This window comes from Pinus tabuliformis, chromosome 7 (assembly GCF_031772625.1).
Source record: "Pinus tabuliformis cultivar Carrire ecotype Pingquan chromosome 7, CPIR1, whole genome shotgun sequence".
Taxonomy (NCBI): Eukaryota; Viridiplantae; Streptophyta; class Pinopsida; order Pinales; family Pinaceae; genus Pinus; species Pinus tabuliformis.
The window spans coordinates 1,168,671,076-1,168,690,864 of NC_142293.1; the positions used below are offsets into that span (position 1 = coordinate 1,168,671,076).

A 19,789-nucleotide genomic window follows, 5' to 3' on the forward strand; every position below is an offset into this window, starting at 1 on the left:
TTTACAAATGACCTTGATACCTTGCAGCAAGCTTTAAAATTCCATCACTTAAAGGATGTTCTATGAGCACTTGTTCATTTTTCACTTTGTTGCACAGGTACTTGTAAAAAAGAATGTCAACGCACATAGAGAATGCAGCATGCACGAATTGAAGCAGTTGAGAATTGGTGGTCTTTTTGGGATAACAAGAGACACCTTTAGAAGCTGAATTACCTTTTAGATGGTGGTTTACAGTGGAAGAGATTGTTACTAAAACCAATTCTTATCCTAAAGCCTGCAAATATGATGACAGTAGACTGGATGATGGAAGGCTTGTTTATGACTGCACCACAGAAAGTAGCCAAAACAAAAAGATCAGAGTTGCAGCGTCTCATGGTTGTATGTTTTGCATTGGTTGTTGTCAAGAATGTGGAAAAATTAATCAGCGGATGGTGAGAGTTAGCCGAGCATTTTTAATTGAGGCGTGTGGTGGCCCATGCAAACTGTTGGTCCTCTGCAATGCTTAACTATTTGTTCTCTGCCTGTAATCTCAGCCATCAATCACGCTGAAGTTTAACTGTCCATCACTACCTGTTTTCCAATATTCTTCCTGAGATGGCTGAGCACACGTGCTGATTGCACCCACCGAGTGCTGTTTGACTGGACGAGGGTGGCCAGTTAGCTGGCCACCGATTTTTTTAATCCCAACCATCTCATTCGTTCATGCAATGCTTAGATTAGATTCATGCAAACAGAGGAACAATTTTAGTCACGTACCTGCAAGTCGTGCGTGGTTGTTTTGCTGCATGCATGTGTTGATCTACATTTGCTGCATGCATGTGTTGATGTAGTTGCATGGTGGCTTGATTGATGATTCATGGTTGTTTTTTCTTGTGCAGGTGTCCTCTGGACGGATCTAAGCTCCAGGCAATTGTTTCCACGTTCAAATCTGCACGTTCAAGCTGCTGTTGCTGCATTGTCACAGAACCAGAACTTGTTTTCACCATTTCTCCCAAACGGTAAACCGGATTGATCTAAAAATTGCTGAGCATGTTTCTATCATCATTATGCATCTTCCATAGCAAAATCGTTATCAATGGATGCACGGATTTTGAGAAAAATGGAAAATGGCTGAAGATTTCGGAGATCGATTTCTCGGTAACCATGCATCGGAATCGGCTGAAACTGCTTAGGTTGGTTGCCATCATTCATATTCATATCCCCATGAAACAGGTTTTGAAATGGATGCACGAATATGGAGAAAATGCAAAAATGGCTAATGGTGATGGAGGCTGATTTCTTCGAAACCGTGCACCAGAATTGGCTGAAACTGTTCAAGCATGTTTCCCTCACCCTTGTACAATTACCCATAAAACGGTTTGTCAAATGGATGCATGGTTTTCAAGTTATGGCAAAAACAAATTTTGTTCCATGTGTTTTTTTCTTCAAGGCATTTTGCAAGTGTTTGCATCGAAGGGAAAACTGAGCTTGGGCTGTGATGCAGGTATGGAGATGATGGAGGAGGAGTTGGAAGATTGCATGAGGGCTTCTGAACCCTTGAGGAAGCTACCATGTTTGCCAAACCACTTTTTGAAATCCATGTCTAGTTTCCCACAATTTCTACAGGAAGTTCCTGTAGAAGCACAATGAGAAGCACAATGAGGTGGAAAAAATGATGGAGAAAGGCAAGGGATGGACACACAAGTGCTTGTAGGCCTAATCAACAGATTCCCACCATCAGATTCCATTTTAAACTTGAATTTGGTTCGTCCAAAGGTTCTACAGGATGTTTCCTGTAGAAATACAGAGCTTCCTGTAGAAGGCACAAGAAAAATTCCTTTGACCTTGATTTGAGTGCTCCTCCTGTCATGAAACGTCCTTCTTGCAACCTGCAATTAGCCAATGGAAATTAGTTTCATTTTTCTTTTTCTTTTTCTCTTTTTTTTTGAAAAACAACTAGGGCGCCTCATGGAGGTTTTCACCCTAATTGCCTGCCCTGGGCGCCTCCAAGGAAGGTTTTCACCTAGGGATCTTATTCCCTTTTTATTTTCTCTTCTTTCCAACCCATTGACTGCCTCATGGAGGTTTTCAATCAATGAGCCAATCTAAGGTTCCTCCAAGGAGGTTTTCACCTTAGATTTCTATTTTCCTCTTTTTTCGTTTTTTTTTTCTTTTTCCTTTTTTTCTACCCTACCCTACTTGAAAAACAAAATCATTTTCAAGTATAAGAATACTTCCAATGGAGCCATGTGCACATCGAGATTAGAGAAAAAATGATGTGAAGGCTCGAAATGCATGCTTGGACAACTATCCGGACTTTAGAGACCAAATGATCTGACATTGAAGGGATCAAACATAGCTGAGGAAGAGAGTACCGCTGCAACTTAGTGACCTTTAGAAACCATATCTCAATATAGCTTTGATATCCTTGGTCCTTTTGCTGATCTGGATCATTCTTCATGTCACCTTCTATCATGACCTTCTCATCTTCCTCTTTTTGCTGATCTTTCTCTTGAGTACATGGAGGATTTGATGGTAACCATGAAGGAACTCTCTCGATCTCTGATTTTGATCTCTTCTCTTCATCAAGTGCAGCCCATGGTTCTTTGATCTCCTCTTTGGAATCTTCTTTTTTCCTTTGGTCCTTCAATGTTGTCAATATAATCTCTGTTTTGCAACACTCTTCCTGAGCTTTGGTGAACATCATTGAGCTCAAAAGGAGTCATTTGCACATGTTGTGCCTCAACTTTGCAATTGGGTTGAGCTACTCCATGGTATGGCTTTGGAAATGGTACGGGTAGTTGAGTGGAGGTGTGAAATTGAGATGGAGATGGATGGCATTGTGGTTGGGTAGGCATTTGGGGTTGCCTTGGTCGAGGAGGAGGCGATGGTTGTGGATGAGCAGGTGGTGGAGGAAAATGAGCGAGATGAGAGTTGTACTGGGGCCTCCACTACTGATAAGGTGCATTCCACTGAGGCTATGGCTGAGCATAAGAGTGAAATGAATGAGCAACTGGTTGGGCATAATATGGATCTGGGAAGGAACAAGGAGGAGGTGTGAACAAAGAAGGATGAGCAGGGGGACCCCAAGAAGGCATGAAAGTTGTTTGATAGGGGTCATAATAGGTCTTTGATGTCCCTTGCAGTTCCTGCTGGTAAGATCTAGGTTCATGCGGCCTCCTTTGGTTCATATAATGGAGTGGTTCAGTGGCTCCTTTGGCTCTCTGATATGCAACTTTAAGTCCAGGCAAGGAAGGGCACTGATTTGTAGGATGGTATTCTTCACAAATGAAACACACTTCTAGGGAGTGCATTGGACATTCGTTCCTAGGATGCTTTCTAGTGCACCTAGGACAAAAGATGACCAAAGCGCTCTTGGCTCCCTCTTGCTTCCTTTGGATCTGTAAGGTATCCAGTTGCATGGCAAGAAACTGCCTCATATCACTCTTGAAACCTTCCATTTGAGTTGCAAACTCATTCTTGGTCAAGGTATTGCTCCCAACATTTCTACTTGTAGCCATTTGCTCCAGAGGAATGTTTTCTTCTTCTTCTCCCCTACAGGTTCTTTAAATATGCCTTGATGTCCATCCAAGGGTTCTTCTTAGTCACAGCCATCGAAGAAGAGAGAAGGTTGGCCATGTGAAGCAATGGGGGGTGTTGTGAAATCATTTTTCTAACTTATCTCTACTCCTACAAGGCATGAAAGGAAATCTTTTTGATTGATTTTTGTATTTTTCTTCTTGTACCTGCAAAACTAAAATAGATTGAACTGCAACTAACTATCTTGCTGAAATGAAAATGCGGAATTGAAATGGAATCAGGAAATGACTAATCTATTTTGCTCAAATGAAATTGCAGGAATGAAATGCTAGGCTACGCTTGCAGAATTGAAATGCTAATCTACGCTTGCAGAAATGAAATTGCAGAATTGAAATGTTAATCTATGAAAGCAGGAAATGTCTATGCTACTTTTGCAGAATGGAAATGAAATAAACTACTTGGCAGAAGGCGAGAGGAGGAAAATAGAAGAAAAGCAACAATTACTAATACTCTGACGCTTCCCCGGCAACGGCGCTAAAAAGATGGTGGGCCCTAGTATTGTAGCAATAATGCTACAACTCCTGGAACTCCCTTCTTTAATTTTATCAACCCGGTAGTTCGTAACAAACTTGGAAGCGACGGTGTTGTATGCACAAGTACTAGCTCTTGCCGCAGCTGTCACTTGGTCAGCTGGCACAAGTCCGCTAGGGGCTCAAGCCAACTTCTATGAGCTCTTAAAAGAAGCTTTTTAACTGATGGATGAAAGCTAACTCAAAGGAAGCTAATCTACTTGCGGAAAGAAACTAAAAGCCAAAAAGAAATACAAACCCTAGCAAACCCTAGCAAACCCTAATTCTACCAACTAGTCCTACTGATGCAAAAATGAGAATGCAAACTATGAGAAGAGATGCCATTACTTCTAGGAAGGTAAAATGCATGTGTCTAAGTTATCACTATCTGAAGAAAAAATCTTTTTGTATTTTTGATTAAGTTATTAGAATTAACATGCATGTGCTTTTAACTAGCTTTCCACTGTGCAGGGATGGATCAAGGGATGAAATGCTTTGGGAAAGGTTGGGATGGTACAGAGAGGGTCTAAGGGATCCCTAACATTCTTTCTGAGAGTTTCACAAAGTCTGGATGCCATGCAACCGTGTTTATGAACTTCTACAGGAAGTCTGCAGGGGTTTCTACAGGATGTTCTGTAATTCTTCTACAGGATGTTTCAAAATGGGATTTTTGAGGACGGGTGATTGATGGAAGATGCATGGATGGTTATGGAGGTAGGATGGGGGTCTGAAGTGACCCAGGAACTGATGGATGGAGTGGTGAGATGATATGTGGAAGGCTGATTTGGCTTTAAGGTAGTTGAGACAACAATGGAGAAGAAGGTAGGGTTACGTGGGCAAGAGGATGGGTGTGAAGCGAGAAGCCTAGATATGGGATGAATCAGATGGCTCTGATGAAGCTTGACCATGTGAGTGAGTGATAGAGATGCCCTGCACAATGCACATTCAACCGAATCAATGAATGCTTGCAAACAAACTAAGTCCTAGCTAACTTAATCTAACTGTCAATGAAATAAATAAACAACAGCCTCATTTGGAAGGAGAACCATGTACATCACGTGAGCAAGAACATTCTGAAAGATCTAAATGCATGACAAACTCCTACCAATCGATTCCCAAACATAAAAAGCTACTTTAACCAACCAAAACAACCAAAATAACAAAGCAAGATCTAAAGAGCAGATTTTATTTTAAGAACGCAGCAAACACACATAAAGATAAACAGGGGAGGTACTGGGCGCTTGAGATGGGCCCAACCCCAAGAGCTACAGCCTCCCAAGAGAGATTTAGAGCTGGTGCAAAGCTGAATTCATCTTTATTAATCAAGAATGAAGAGTTACATCAAAACTGTCCACAAGGAGAGCTTGAGAATGAGCTGAAAGCAAAGCTAATCTATTGCATACAAATCGAATTAGAAAATGACTACAACAAGGCTATGAAATGACTAACTACTAGCTACTATCTACTGGCTAACCAGCTAACATCCACTGGCTAACCAAAATGAGGCCCTAAGCCTTCTTATTTATACAATTTGAGGACCCAACAGTCCTCCTAAAATTTAGGGACTCGGCTGCCCAAGACTTGTAGTTAACAGCAGTCCTACTTGCCTTGCTTGGCTGCCCTTGTGTTGATTGATTCGGTGGCCCTTGAACTCCAAGCTGATGGTGGAGAATTCGAGGTAAGGACCCATAAATGAAGGGGACACCTTCCTACAAATCCTCTCCCTTGTCTTCCCACGAATTTGGCTACCAAGTGCTCATTAAGACCTTCAATTTTGTCTCCAAATTGACCAAAAAGGCTACACAAAGCATCCATTAGACTTGTTGGCATAATGACTAACCAAATTCACTCTATTAGCATAAATATAATCAAAAACATGCAATAAACTAATGAGAATGGTGGATTAAGTCAAATTAAGAGGTTGAATGAGCCCAAATAATTGCCCATTTTTGGGGCTCATCACCATCCATCAAAGATAATTCTCAATAGGAAGGACACACACATGTCAACCATTACTCAAAAGAAGATGACACAGGGTGATGCAAACAATAGATCCATCATGGAACATTGCGAGATGAAATTTAACTAGAAACTCTACTTGTTATGGACCAAACTCAATAGAAGGTTCATAATAAAGAAAAAAAGACCCTACACATCCTCAAGTGTGGATACAAATCATGAGGTTACTTTTCAGTCAAATAGGCTTACCTTCTAGTCAGATTAGCTCTGTTAACGTACAAAGATCCAACTTGGAAAGAGTTATGGTCCACAGGTCATTGACCAAAATTCAATACCTTTATTTAGATTCTTATAAGAAGAAGAATCCTTACCTACGGTGGACCTCATCAAGAAGGGATTTGTGGGACCCTCATGGTGCTTTATTTACAAGAAGTGGTAAGAAACAATTGACCACCTATTGGGCTCTTGTTTCCTTGCTTCCGATTTGTAGATCAAAATTTCCTTTGGCTTTAAAAAAGATGTCCTTAATACTAAAGATGTTGTCACTTGTCTTAAAACTTGGCCAAAAGATCCACTCCAAATCCCCTTAAAAAACTTTTCACTTAACTCCCAACCTTCTTCATTAGGCCATCTAGAAAGAACACAACCAATGTGTTTTTGCGAGTCAATAGAGAGACTATCACAACATATGGATCATACTTAATAAACATCTAGAGGAAACCATCTTCTTATTGAGTTTGGATGCCAAGGAATTCCCCAAATGCCCATCGCTTCCCAATGCCTAATCATCCTCCTTAGCGAAGTCCCATCCCTGATTTTTGGTCCCCCTCCCAGCCCAACATTTGAAACTCTATTTTGATTGCATCTCAATAGGAAACCTAGGAGAAGCAGGGATTGGGGGTGTTCTAAGGGAAGACAATGGTGCCCTGATAAGTATTTACTATGCCTACATTGTACGCAACACAAAAAATGCTGTAGAATTGAATGTTGTCATAGAGATAATCATCATACACTAGCACCAAAATCTCCCCCCCATCATATTAGAAGGAGACTCTCAATTAGTAATCAAGATGGCAGAAAAATTACAAGTAGGGAGAGAGGCAGCTAAATTCTCTCTAGGATGAATGTAATTTCTATAATTATTCTATAATACTAATGCTATTTTCCTAAAGAAAAACAACAAACTTTCTACTTACATATTGCAAATAATCTCTAAAAATTAACTAATAATTACTACAAAAAAATATTAAAATTTGATTTAACACATGGATCATTGTAACATTAATTTATATTATATAAATAGACATAAATTAATTTCACATAACTTAAAAATAGTAATCAATGAATTAAAGAAAACTAAAAACAAAGCTAACCTTAAAAAAATATAATAAACAAATGATGATTATAATGATTAAATCTAATTAATATCACATCTAACTATATATTAAGACCTTATCCAAATGTATGATTAAAAAACATCCATACACGTGGCATTAACTATATCATGTTCAGATAAGTTTAAACAACCACTTAGGCTTAAGACAAAGTCAAAGCAAGGTGGAGACCAACGTAAGCAAGATAACTAGATGGAAAGGTGGTTATGATGACAAGAATGCAGGAAATATAAACAACTCTAATATTAGTTAAGTAGGAATTTTGAGATATGAACTTGACATTGGAGGGATCTGTCTTGTTTTAGGGATCAATATCATTGAAAAATAGACGAGTCAATTCTCTATAAGGTCAAAAGAATGATCATGAAAAAGGTTGTCCTAGAAGGGATAATTGTCTATTGGATGCACTTATTTCATCTCCCTTTCTCAGTGATTCATAGGATTCAATCCATCATTACAGACTTTTTGTGGGAAGGGGTTGGACATAAAGGGAAGATCAATCTATCCAAACTTGAAACAATATGTAGGCCTATAGAAGACAGTGGTTGGGGATCAAACACACCTAGATATTGAACCTTGCTTTCCTCACCAAAAACCTATGGAGAGCCTTCAGTCACATTAGTAAATGGAAAAAAATAATCTTTGAAAAAACAGCTTAACCTAGCCACCCTAGAAGACTGGATCTTAGTTGGTTCTCTTGTTAAGAAGAACACGTCATTTGCTTGGTGCAATTTGATGAAAATGAAGCCTTCATTATGTGGGAATGTTAGATAGTTGGCATGACATAGATATTATATTCACATAGGACTTGATGTGATTATTGGGATAGATGGGGAGCATATTCTCTCCCTTCCTTTACTCAAATCCCTTCATGAACATGACTTATATACACTAGCGAATATTTCCTGCCTACAAACAAAAATATCTCCCTATCCCAGCTGGCCACATGCACACTCCCTAGAACTTCCTCCAGAGCATAGGGACAAATGGAAAACTTACATATCTATCTTTCTACATGCTGGAACCACCTTGTCTGAGCATGTTGAGAGACTAACTTGGGGCTGTCTCTCCCATGGTAGGGCCACATGCACACTCCGTAGAACTTCCTCCAGAGCATAGGGACACATGGAAAACTTACATATCTCTCTTTCTACATGCTGGAACCACCTTGTCTCTCCCTTGGTAGGTAAATTTCAGCTAATGACACCTACAAGTACATATACATAGAACAAAGGCATGAACCTCACAATGATTGGTTGACCAAAATGTGGAAATGGAATGTCCCAACGAAAGTGAAGTGCCTCACATGGCTCATCATACACAACAAAATACTCACAGGGGAGGATTTGGGAAAAAGAGGATTTCAAGGATGATGATGTTGTCCACTTTGTAGATTAGCACATGAGCATACCCAACATATACTTCAAAGTTACCCTGCTGCAATTCTCATATTGGAAGAGGTTCACTACGCTCTCGCGATCACCCCCACGGTTGTCAGGTCATTCATTTTCTCTTTCCTTGCCAACTTGACTACCCACAATCCAAAACACAAGGCCTTCCCATAATACATCTTTTGGGGAACCTTTCTTACGACATCACATTTGAGAATAAAATCGCAAATTTTAGGCACAGTACAATGAAAATTGTGGCTTATTTCCTAGAAATTGGCCCTCGTAACCCAACTCACAACCAACGTGATGGGCTTACAAGAAGATTAACACACACAACACAGTAGGCTATTTCGATGGCGCCTTAGCAAATCGACTGTGGGGTTTTGTAGCCATTATTTCCATATGCCCATCAATGGTCTACCATTTCTATTGGTCTGGAGGTCACGATAGGGACACCATAGAAGTGTTTGCACTATGGGGGGCATTGAAATCCAATAAATGGCTTTTTGTGGAGGGCATTCAGGTTGTTGGGGACTCGAAGATCACGATTGACTAGGGTACTAGAGAGGCCACTTTGTAGGTGCATGCTCTTCTTCACTTGATGGAAGAAATTAAGATATTGAAGGCCTTTTCCTCTTCCATAGAGTTCGGCCACATCTACCATGAACAAAACGTGAACAAAATGCCCTTGTAAACCTGTTTTCCAAGAGAGGATACTCTGGTACTCTTGGGCAGATTCACTATGAGCTTAATGACAATGGATCTATAATCAGTGTCAAATCCATTCTCCTCTAGTGACTCTGTCTTCATGTGGTTTTTTCACACCAAGTGGAGTTTTTCGGGAAAGCAAGAAAGATAGAGAACTAGAACATCCTTCGGCAATTATAAGACACATCATTGTGCCATGTTCCACTTGGGAGTCTATCATGAACTATTTTTTCTGTTTTTTGCTGATAATTCTTGCTAGTTTCCTTTTTTGTGTTTTCTGGCAATAGATCTTGCTAGTGTTTTTTTTTTTTTTTTTGTATATGTGTGATTCTAATAGCTACTATATGTTATCAAGCTGTTTACTTCTTGGAACCTGCTTTATATAGTATCCCATTAATTGTATTTCAATGGTAGAACATGTAACATTTTTTTGTTTTCTAGGAAAAAAAATGTTTTTTTTCCTTTTGAGAAAAAAGGAAAGTCTGCTTTATATAGTATCCCGTTAATTGCATTTCAATTGTAGAACATGTAACATCTTTTGTTTCCCAATAAAAGAATGTTGTTTTTTCCTTTTGAGGAAAAAGGAAAGTCAAAACAAAGAAGATCTATACACTCTTAACTATTATTTAAGTTGGGTCTCTAGGGTGTTTGGATACTCTAGTAATTTTAATTATATACAAGAATCTTTTATGTTTTGAGGTTGAGCACTATGAACATATGTTGGGTTTTCTCATACAGCCGTAAGTTTGATTACAGGTGAGATTGTTTTAATGCTTTAAGATTCCAGATGATGAAATATATGCATATGGCCATGTAAGAGGGAATGCTAGCATGTGAAAATTCCTGAGAGAGGGTTGTTCAGTTTTTAATGAAACTCTAAGATTCCTAAAGCTGAATATTCGTTGAAACCTAACCAGGACAGCCATTTGTCTTTCGTATTCTGATAAAGCTTTGGGTTTGATATTTGTTTAATGATTACGTTGTCCATGATGTTAGTTTCATATGAGCAATTGGATGTTACCAACTGGAAGAGTCTTTTGATTCTGAACGGCAATCTTCCACTGCTAATAATTCTCGAATGGTGGGCACAATAACATATTGCTACTTATGCAGGGATATTTATTTATTATCAGCATTCTTGCTTCACTCATAAAACATCGTAAGATCCATCAAACACCAAAGCTGTGGAGAGAGATATCCATCACTTCCTCTCTCATTCCTATTTATTCGTACACTGGAGGTGCTCAGTAAGCACTTGATGCGAAGCGCTGAAATATATACTCAATTGTAGAGTGATGGACTCAGATTCTCTTCCCTTGTTTAGAGGGTAAGTTATGCTGGATATGTGGTGGTCAACGTTATCCTAGAAGTCTGAGAAATCATTGAAGCTACCAGAGGCTGATGGGAAAATAACACAAACCTTTTTACTTGTGCAATGTATCCGTCCACAATTCCTTTTGGGAAATTGGGATGTTTATGGTAATAGTTGAGAAAGGAAAAGCGAAAATTAAAAGAGATGGAATTGTTCTTACTGCTGGAGCAACTGCAGCCACCGAGGGGTTCGACATTCTGTGCAGTAGATCCCAAAGAAGCACTTTGAATACTGCAACTATATTATCAAGCGCAAACTCATTTCTATAGCGTAAATGAGTAACTATTTTACTAAAGCCAGTTTGAACTTTGGTGTACTAATCAAAAAGTATGTCATCGAACAATATTTTTACAGAATGTGACCTACACTAAACGTAGCCTACACTAAACATGAGGAAATATTTTTATATCGTCCCTTCAAACTGTAAAAAGTGGTGAATCTTTGTCTCCTAGAATAGAATGCAAATCACAATGGTATAAACTGGATTATTTTAATCCATTCCTCTAATAACATAGGTAACATCTACTTTTAAAGTGAAAATGCAACTGAATGGAACTTTTGTTACCGCAGTTTTCACAGAGATCTAAAATGGGGTATAGGAGTAGAGGTCATACCGGTGCACGGCAACAGTTGCAATCATTTTCAGATAACGATACCTCCCTTTGAAGCAGTCTATCGGCAAGCCCATCGTTGAAAGATACAAGTGAACGGCCTTTTGATAACAAATCCTTCACACCCATCTGGAACTATTAGAAACCACTATGGACGCAAGCACTCTAAGAAAGTTGCTTGCTCTTGTGTGTCCGAAGAACATTCATGTTCTCTGCTACGAGATCCATCCGGGATCAGTCTTTTCATCTCCAGAATACATATGCAAGATTTTGGGGACCGATATAATTTGTCTAACGGACTGTGCTCATCTGGTTTAGAGGGTCTCCAAAGTCCTAGGAATATCAGGACTCAGAATCGTAAAGAAAAAAAATGGGCGGAGAATAGAAATAGGCCAGTCGGATTCTGTCTGGCTGGTATCAATTGCCTCCGTAGCAACAACGGGTCGTTGCGCGAGCTGGATCTCAGACATGTTCTGGAATCCCCGAGAGAGAGAGGGTTCGGTTTGGGAAAATAACGCACTTCACCGCCGAATAGTCAATGACTTGGATTTTCCTCCCTCTTTCTTGTGGCTTTTTTTCGGAGTAGAACATGCAGTGATTTTACTGGAAGCACTTGAGTGGAATAAACCCTTTTACTAATAATTACTTTCCATAGTTTTCCTGGCGAAATTAACGCTGCCTTTAGACTGAGAATAATGAGCACGTGAAAGTTGGGTTTCTGATATGCGTCGATATTTGGTTGCGTTTCAATTTCCATGGCATAGAATTCGAATTCGATTAGCTTTGTCATTTTGACCACGCAACCGCTGTAAAAATAAAATAAAATAAAATTGAGAATTCATATTTTACACGTTTCTACTTTTGTTTTTCCACATACGTCTCTATCTTTTCTGAGTTGTTTAAGGTACTATCCACGACTCTGACATTCAACGAAAATGCAAGGGAACGATGGAAGAAGCCGTGACGGCTACGTCTTGAAAAGATCCTTAACGTTCACATACATCCAATAGAAGCAAAGGTTCTCCTTATCGGTAGAAAAATGATGGAACAACCGTGATGGGTTTCAATGATGCAACATTACAACCCATCTTTGATTACAACGACGCAACATTTCTGCTTTCATTTTTGTGGGTAGTAATTTCCGATCAGTTCTGACACAATCCAGTTAGAAATGTAGAAAGAACGCTAAAAACGTGATTTCCTCCTCAAACAAATTATACCAAAACTTTAATGAGGTAGAATAAACTATGGAAAGGTTGGTCAGTGTTTCTTTTTTTTTCTTTAAATTATAATTTCAAATAATATTTTTATATAATAAACCATTTAAATTATTAAAATTTTATATATTAAACCATTTAAATTTATAGTTAAAAATAAATTATTTAAATTTTACATATTAAATAATTAAAAAATTAATTTTACATATCAAACCATTTAAATTTATAATCAAGGACCATTTATGGTTTAAATGACTCCCCAACTCTAGTGACCCACACCTTGATTTTTATTTAATCTCTACCAAATTGATTAGGAAAAGTGGCCAACCAGCACTGTTACATCTATTAGTTATATCTATTAATTAGAATAAATAAAAATTATATATCATTTATTAAAATGGTATATAATCTAAATTATTGAAATAGTATATAAATTAGGTCCACATGGCTTATAATAGAAGGTGATGGGGTGCATTATTAAGGTATTTCTTGATGTTAAGGTTTCATGTTCAAAATGTTATGGGTAAAAACCCAGCTATATTAAGAATTGATATAATCTAAACTAGATACAATCTCCAAGTGATTTTGACAACCTACATGTTTTTCACCCTACTTATCAAACAAAAAAATTAATATATAATTTAAATTAACAACAATATTTTTTCCATAAATATTGAAACTATATCTATATTTAAAACAATAAAAAATTCATGTTACAGTGTTGATAATAATACCCGAAAATATTGAAAAAATGGAATCTCTGATCCTGTACTTCATTGGTTGGAAATCTCCCGAATGCCGTAAATATGGGAGGTTCAGTCCTTGTGTAATCTAAATCTTCATAAATGACAGCGTAAGGCATATATTCCTCGTAGACCGCCTTTTAATAAATTCAGAGTTTAATACAAAAGATGAGTTTTATTATTTCTCAACTACATGTTAATAAATATAATCCTCTGCCCAAATCAAACAAAAAAAGGGGTGAGATGAGTACAAAATTTCTAATGATATTCTTCTTACCATGGACATTTGCATTACTTTCTATAAGAACCTTCTATTAAAGTTGCCTGAATTGGTGAATAACAAATAAACACTGTTAAACAATATTACACTATCAACTTCAACCAATTTTGCCTTTCTACGGCACCGACACCGATTCATTTCTGGTTGTTGCAGAAACTTTTACTAACTATAATATAAAACATTTATTTTCTTTTGCCTTTTGGGGACGCCCTTTCAGAATATGAAGTGACTCCATTTGTTTTCTAAAATGTTGTTTGCTGTTTAGATGCTTTCCACTAAAAGAGAACGGGCAATTTTATTCATATTTAACCTAAATGGCCATGATTCCTTATCTAGAAGATAATGTGGGCAAGTACGGTCCAGGAATAGTTGGTACATGTATCCTAAGTGAAAAATGGATATAATAAGACGATAAATACGGAGATCGAACATTATTAAAGTTAGAAAATAAAAATAAAATCTATAAATATAAACCTAGAATATTCGCAAAGTTATGTTAAAATAATAAATATTAATAAAGTATGTATTAATGAATTATGTGACGATATTTTGGGATGGTTATTATGAGGGAAAAAAAGAATATGGTTATCATTAAGTTAATATAGGGAAAGTCGTTATAATAAAATTTTTAAAAAATAATGGAGAGGAATAATATTCATTCAATTATTATATATATTATTCAATTCAATTTATTTTATTTTATTTTATTATATTATATTATATTGTAATTTTATTTTTATTAATTGAATTATAAATAAATTATTAAAAAAAACTATAATAGTTACATTATATTAAAACAATAATAATAATTTTTTACTATAACATATAATTAATAACAAGAAATAAAAATAATTAGAATAAGTATATTTTTTTATATAAATTAAAATAATGGTTCATATTAATAATTATTATATTTAAAAAAATTATATTTACTTTTAATTAATAAATATAAAAGTTTAATGCTTACTACAAACAAATTCATGTATTTGTTTAACATCTTGTAAATTTTGTGAAAAAGTACATAAGGTTAGAATTTTTTTACAGAGTTACCAACATCCAATAATTTGAATTTCATCATTCCACATCTTAATTTGAATTCATCATTCCACATCCTTTAACTGACCATGGGATCACATCACCATCATTACATAGAGTAAACTTTACAAATGTAATAATAAGTCACATAAAATAACTTGTAGTAAAATAACTTGATGTAACCTTCGATCATTTTCATGATTCTTTTCACTCAATTATCTATTCACATACTTGATAACATAAACGTAATATCATGCAAGGAATCAATATCACAAGAACGACACCATAGACAATCACATCATTGAACATTGATATACCCCGAAAACTTTGTAAGGTAAAAACCAGCAAAAGTTTAATTTTATTATTAAATGCTTGTTAAGGTGTTCACCCCTAACTCAATAGCTTGTAAGAGAGTCCATCTCTTAATCATTGTCATAAAATATTACAAAGAAATATCATTTAAATACAATATATCTAGCAAGAAGCCATTACAATCATCATGACATCATTTACCCAGAAATATTGGATCATTATGTCTTCAGTGGCTGGTAGTTCGTGTTAGTGGACCATCCTCTAGCTCACACTCCCCAATTAGCATAGACCATTAGTTCTTTACATGTCGCAGTGTTAAACATAATCTATCATTTACACATGTAACCATCATTTCCTTCCATTGTTGTCGTCAACCAAAATTTGATATCATTATTAGATAAAGTACTAATCAACCAATATTCAATCTTGAATAGTGAATCTTCAACATCTATTCAAGTGCATACATGAATTGTAAACAAAATATTGTGACATTCTTCCATTAACAAGATTATACATGCATTAGTCATAAGAACATAGTTATCAAATCATGCCTATAAAATAAATACCACATTATCTAATATTCCTCTCACAAAAGGACATATTCCTTTCCAAGATGAAAACCACTACAATTTCCCTTATTGTTGTGCACGTAATTTAATAAAATTTATTCAAAGAAACTAGCCCCTTAGTTATTTTCTTGTGCATGCATCTACGTAATATTTCCAGCACAATAGATATTACTATTATGCATGCAAATGCATGTCTCTTTATAGAATAAATCTAACATAGTAACTTATTATTTTCATGCAAAAGCAACATAGAGCACAAAAAAAACACGTTCTTTTCAAAGAACACTAACTCATTGACAATATTCTATGTATAGAAACACCTATTGTTTTCAAGGGGCCTTACATTGTGGCTATTATTTTCTGCACCTTTACATATATTATTTTCCAGAAGAGTTCAGAATATTTATTTTTTCCATCCATATTTATTTTCAAAGAATCCAACATCATATTTTACTTTTATTGATTCAAAGATCATATTTCCTTTCAAGAGATCAAACACAATATTTCTATTGTTCATTCAAGCAAATAACAAATTTCTTTTCAAGAAATATCAAACATAGTAATTCTATTTTGTGCATGCAAATAACTTATTTCCTCTCAAGAAAAACCATGTATGGTAACTCTAGTTTGTGCACATAAATAACTTATCTATGTTTGGAATGATAATAATTATTGTTAAATTTAATTATCTTAGTAATTTGGGTTTACCATTTAGAAAGTTGGGTAACCATATGGAGTTATGTAGCAAAATTTTTCATATTAAATTGATTATTAGCTGAGAGGGTTGATGTAATGTTTCCAAAGCCATTTTGGACCTTGAGAAATAACAATTCGAATCCCTTGCCCCGTGGAGGTTTCCTTAACACATTGTCAGGGTTTTACCACGTAAATTACTCTTATTTTCTTGTCTGATTTAGATTCCAATTTTTGTGAATTTCTTTCTTATTTTTATAATTTAACAGACTCAAATACCAACAAGTGTTATGAGAGCTCTATGGTCATCAGGATCATGAGGACCATGGGCTTAGCATAGTGAAAGTTTGTTTGTAAAAACTGATGAGCGAAGCTGTCTTTTTTTTGAAGTTGCTACTTGTCTAGGGAAACTTGCACAACAGTCTTGTTTACAGAGAACAAAATCCTCTAGTTCAGCAGAGGCAGACACAACAAATATTGTTGGATGGGGGCAACATATGAGCACTCTAGTTGAAGGGGAGTGGACGTGCAGTTTATGATGAGAGGAGAGGACAAGTACTCAATCAAGAAGTATGCGAGCAACAAAAGAGGGAAACTATTTATTCAACGACTATGGTCATTACACAATTTGGAGTCATGATTCTGAAGTCATGTATGCAGAACATATATGTCAATTGAGAGCCACAAAGGGCTGCCAAAAAATGAGGAAGTTGAATTATGCGAATGATGTCCTTGGGTCTTTCAGTCTCCAAGGAAGTGTTTATATGATTAAAATCTCAGCTGACATTTCTGCCAGTAGAGCCACCAAACAATTTTAGGCAAGAATTTTTTAGGAGTGGAGCCCATTCTTGAGTTGGTAAACAAGTGCATAGATGCATATAGTCGCTGAAGAAAGAAGGCTAAAGTTGTCATCAAACAGATTTTGAAACCTAAACTACGGCTTGCACAAAGAACAAGTAGTTTTAATTATGTTAGCATAAATTTCTTTTGAAGAATTGGTTTTTTTGTTAACAAAAAAGAATTTTGAATCAGGGTTTTTGAAGAAAAAGTATTGGGTTTACATTTTTATTTTTATTTTTTCTCATTTTAGATTTCTGTAAAAAACAAGGGGAAGTAGGGTTTTTTGAAAAAAAAAATATTTATTCTAAAAAAAGAAGAAAATTTTATTGAAAACCAAGTTGAAAACCCTAGTTGAGATTAGAAAAACCATAGGTGAAGCATTTTTATTTTTTGGATCCTTTGAAGAGCTCATGTAGAGAGAAAAAATGGCCAAAATGACTAACGCTAAGTTTGAGGTGGAGAAGTTCACCAGTAAAAACAATTCATTGTGGAAATTGAAGGTACTGGATTTGCTGGTGCAACAAAGGTTGCAGAAAGCATTTGATGGGGATGGAAAGAAACCTATTGGCAGGAGATATTTGTATTGGGAAGACTTGGATGCCCGAGCTCTCAGTAAAATTAGGTTGTTTTTGTCAGATGAAGTTCTCTTCAACATTATTGAAAAAACTCTCAACAACATGTTTCTTGTTAAAATTGGAAACATTGTATATGCCTAAGTCTTTAACCAACAAAATCTATTTTAAGAGGGAGTTGTATAGCCTCTGGATGAAGGAGGTACTAAAATTACATAACACTTAAATGTATTTAGTACACTTATTTGCGAGTTGTAAGATATTGATGCTAAATTTGAAGAAGATAAATCTATTTCCTTGTTTTTTTCCTTACCCAAGTCTTGGGATCACTTTGTGTCTTCTATTAGTTTGAGCACAACCAAATCCTTAGAATTTGATTATTTTGTGGTAGGTTCATTATCTGAAGAAGTATCGAGGATGTCTACCATTGAAACTTCCACACTAGAAGCTATGATGGCCATAGGTGATCTAGGAAGATCCAAAAACGCATGTGAGCTAGAAAATAGCTCAAAAAATAAAATTCATCATATGGAAGTGACACCATGACCAAATTGTAGTGCTCGTCGGCCCAATTCCACCAGTGTTAATGTGACTCAAATTTGATTTTGTATGGTCAAGTTATGGCCAGTCAAATTTTTGGTCGAACTTGGACAAGTGGCGGGCTTAATGAGGCAACGAATTGATAGAGACCTAGTGCATGGAATCTAGCCACTAGAAATCAACAAATTTGTCGAAGAGTCAAAATTCCTAACGACCCTTATTTTCGGCAAAATAAAAAATAACCAAGTTGTTGTAAAAAAAAAAAATTTAAAAATAAGAAGAGGTACGTCGGGCTTGCTGGACCCACCCATCCCATCGCTCAACATATTATATATAATATACAAATCAAAGGACTCGGGATGGTGGGATGCTACCCCCGCCACACCCCACGGTTCCATTTAATATATATATTAGAACATTCAATGGGCAGACCGCTAAAGGCAAACACATCACCCCTCCATTACATGATATATGTCAATACTCTGAGGGAAATGAGGCTCAAACCTGCTTGGTCAGCCTAGACAGCTCACCTCCCAGGCACCCAAAAAAAGCCCATTCAAAATTTAAATGACAGATACAACAAAAACAAACACGCTTTCCAATTGGGGGTAAGTCGAGTGGGAATCCCCGACCACCCACTCCATACTTAGCACATCCATGGTTCAGAAAAGTAACCTCTTTATAAGTTCCGCCCTCTAAACTTATAAAAAAGGTTTCAAATTCATTTGACCACTGAAAGTGGATTGGAGTAGCGGTGAAATTATGACCAGGTGGAAGGTGTGGAAACCTGAACATGAAGAATCCTGAGATGTGGAAAATGTTCCCTTGGAGTGTCAGAGGTGTTAGTGTATGAATGGTCCCATCTATTTATTCAATTCAACTCTCAATTTTCAGGTAAAGTTTCCTATAACTGATTTCCTTGATGTCACTTAATGAAAGAAGGTCTCCCTACTATTGAGCAGGGCCCAAAGACATAACCCACATTAGGTGAACTCTGTAATCAAATAGTTGTGTCTTTCATATCATGTGGTTTAAGTTTCATGGTTAATATGATCTATTATATGCAATTCTAAATGCATCCTTGATGTTAAAAGATTTGGATCAATTTTGGTATTAGTGCAGGTCTTCTTGATGTGGGTTGCATGAGTGAATGCTAACCAAGAAGAAGTTCTAAATAGGTGAAGGAAAACTTAAATCATTTGGTCCCGAAGCGAGGTGTGCACCACGAAGACAAAACCTCGCAGATTTGGAAGCACGATTAGAGGAAGAGCGAATATCACAATATCTTCTTCAACATGGTAGAGAAAATTGACAAGTTGTTTGCAGAATATGAGAAGACCATAAAGCGTGAGAAGAAAGAACAAAATGATCATTCATTAGTGAATCATGAAGGTGGAGGAGAAGAGCATCCTCCCTCTTCTTCCTCCAGTGAGAGTTCTTCTTCTTCCTCTTCTCATTAATCTAA

General features: G+C 36.4%; 1 long non-coding RNA gene across 2 annotated transcripts in view; it reads right to left on the reverse strand.

The window, feature by feature from the left end:
• The window catches only part of LOC149251624 (uncharacterized), a 41,774-nt gene extending 29,730 nt beyond the window's left edge, over nt 1–12,044 (reverse strand). For both annotated transcript variants that reach the window (XR_016265999.1, XR_016265998.1), the window contains exon 1: nt 11,527–12,044. This is a non-coding gene — a long non-coding RNA (uncharacterized LOC149251624). The remainder of the gene's footprint in view (nt 1–11,526) is intronic.
• Between the last annotated feature and the right edge of the window lie 7,745 nt (nt 12,045–19,789).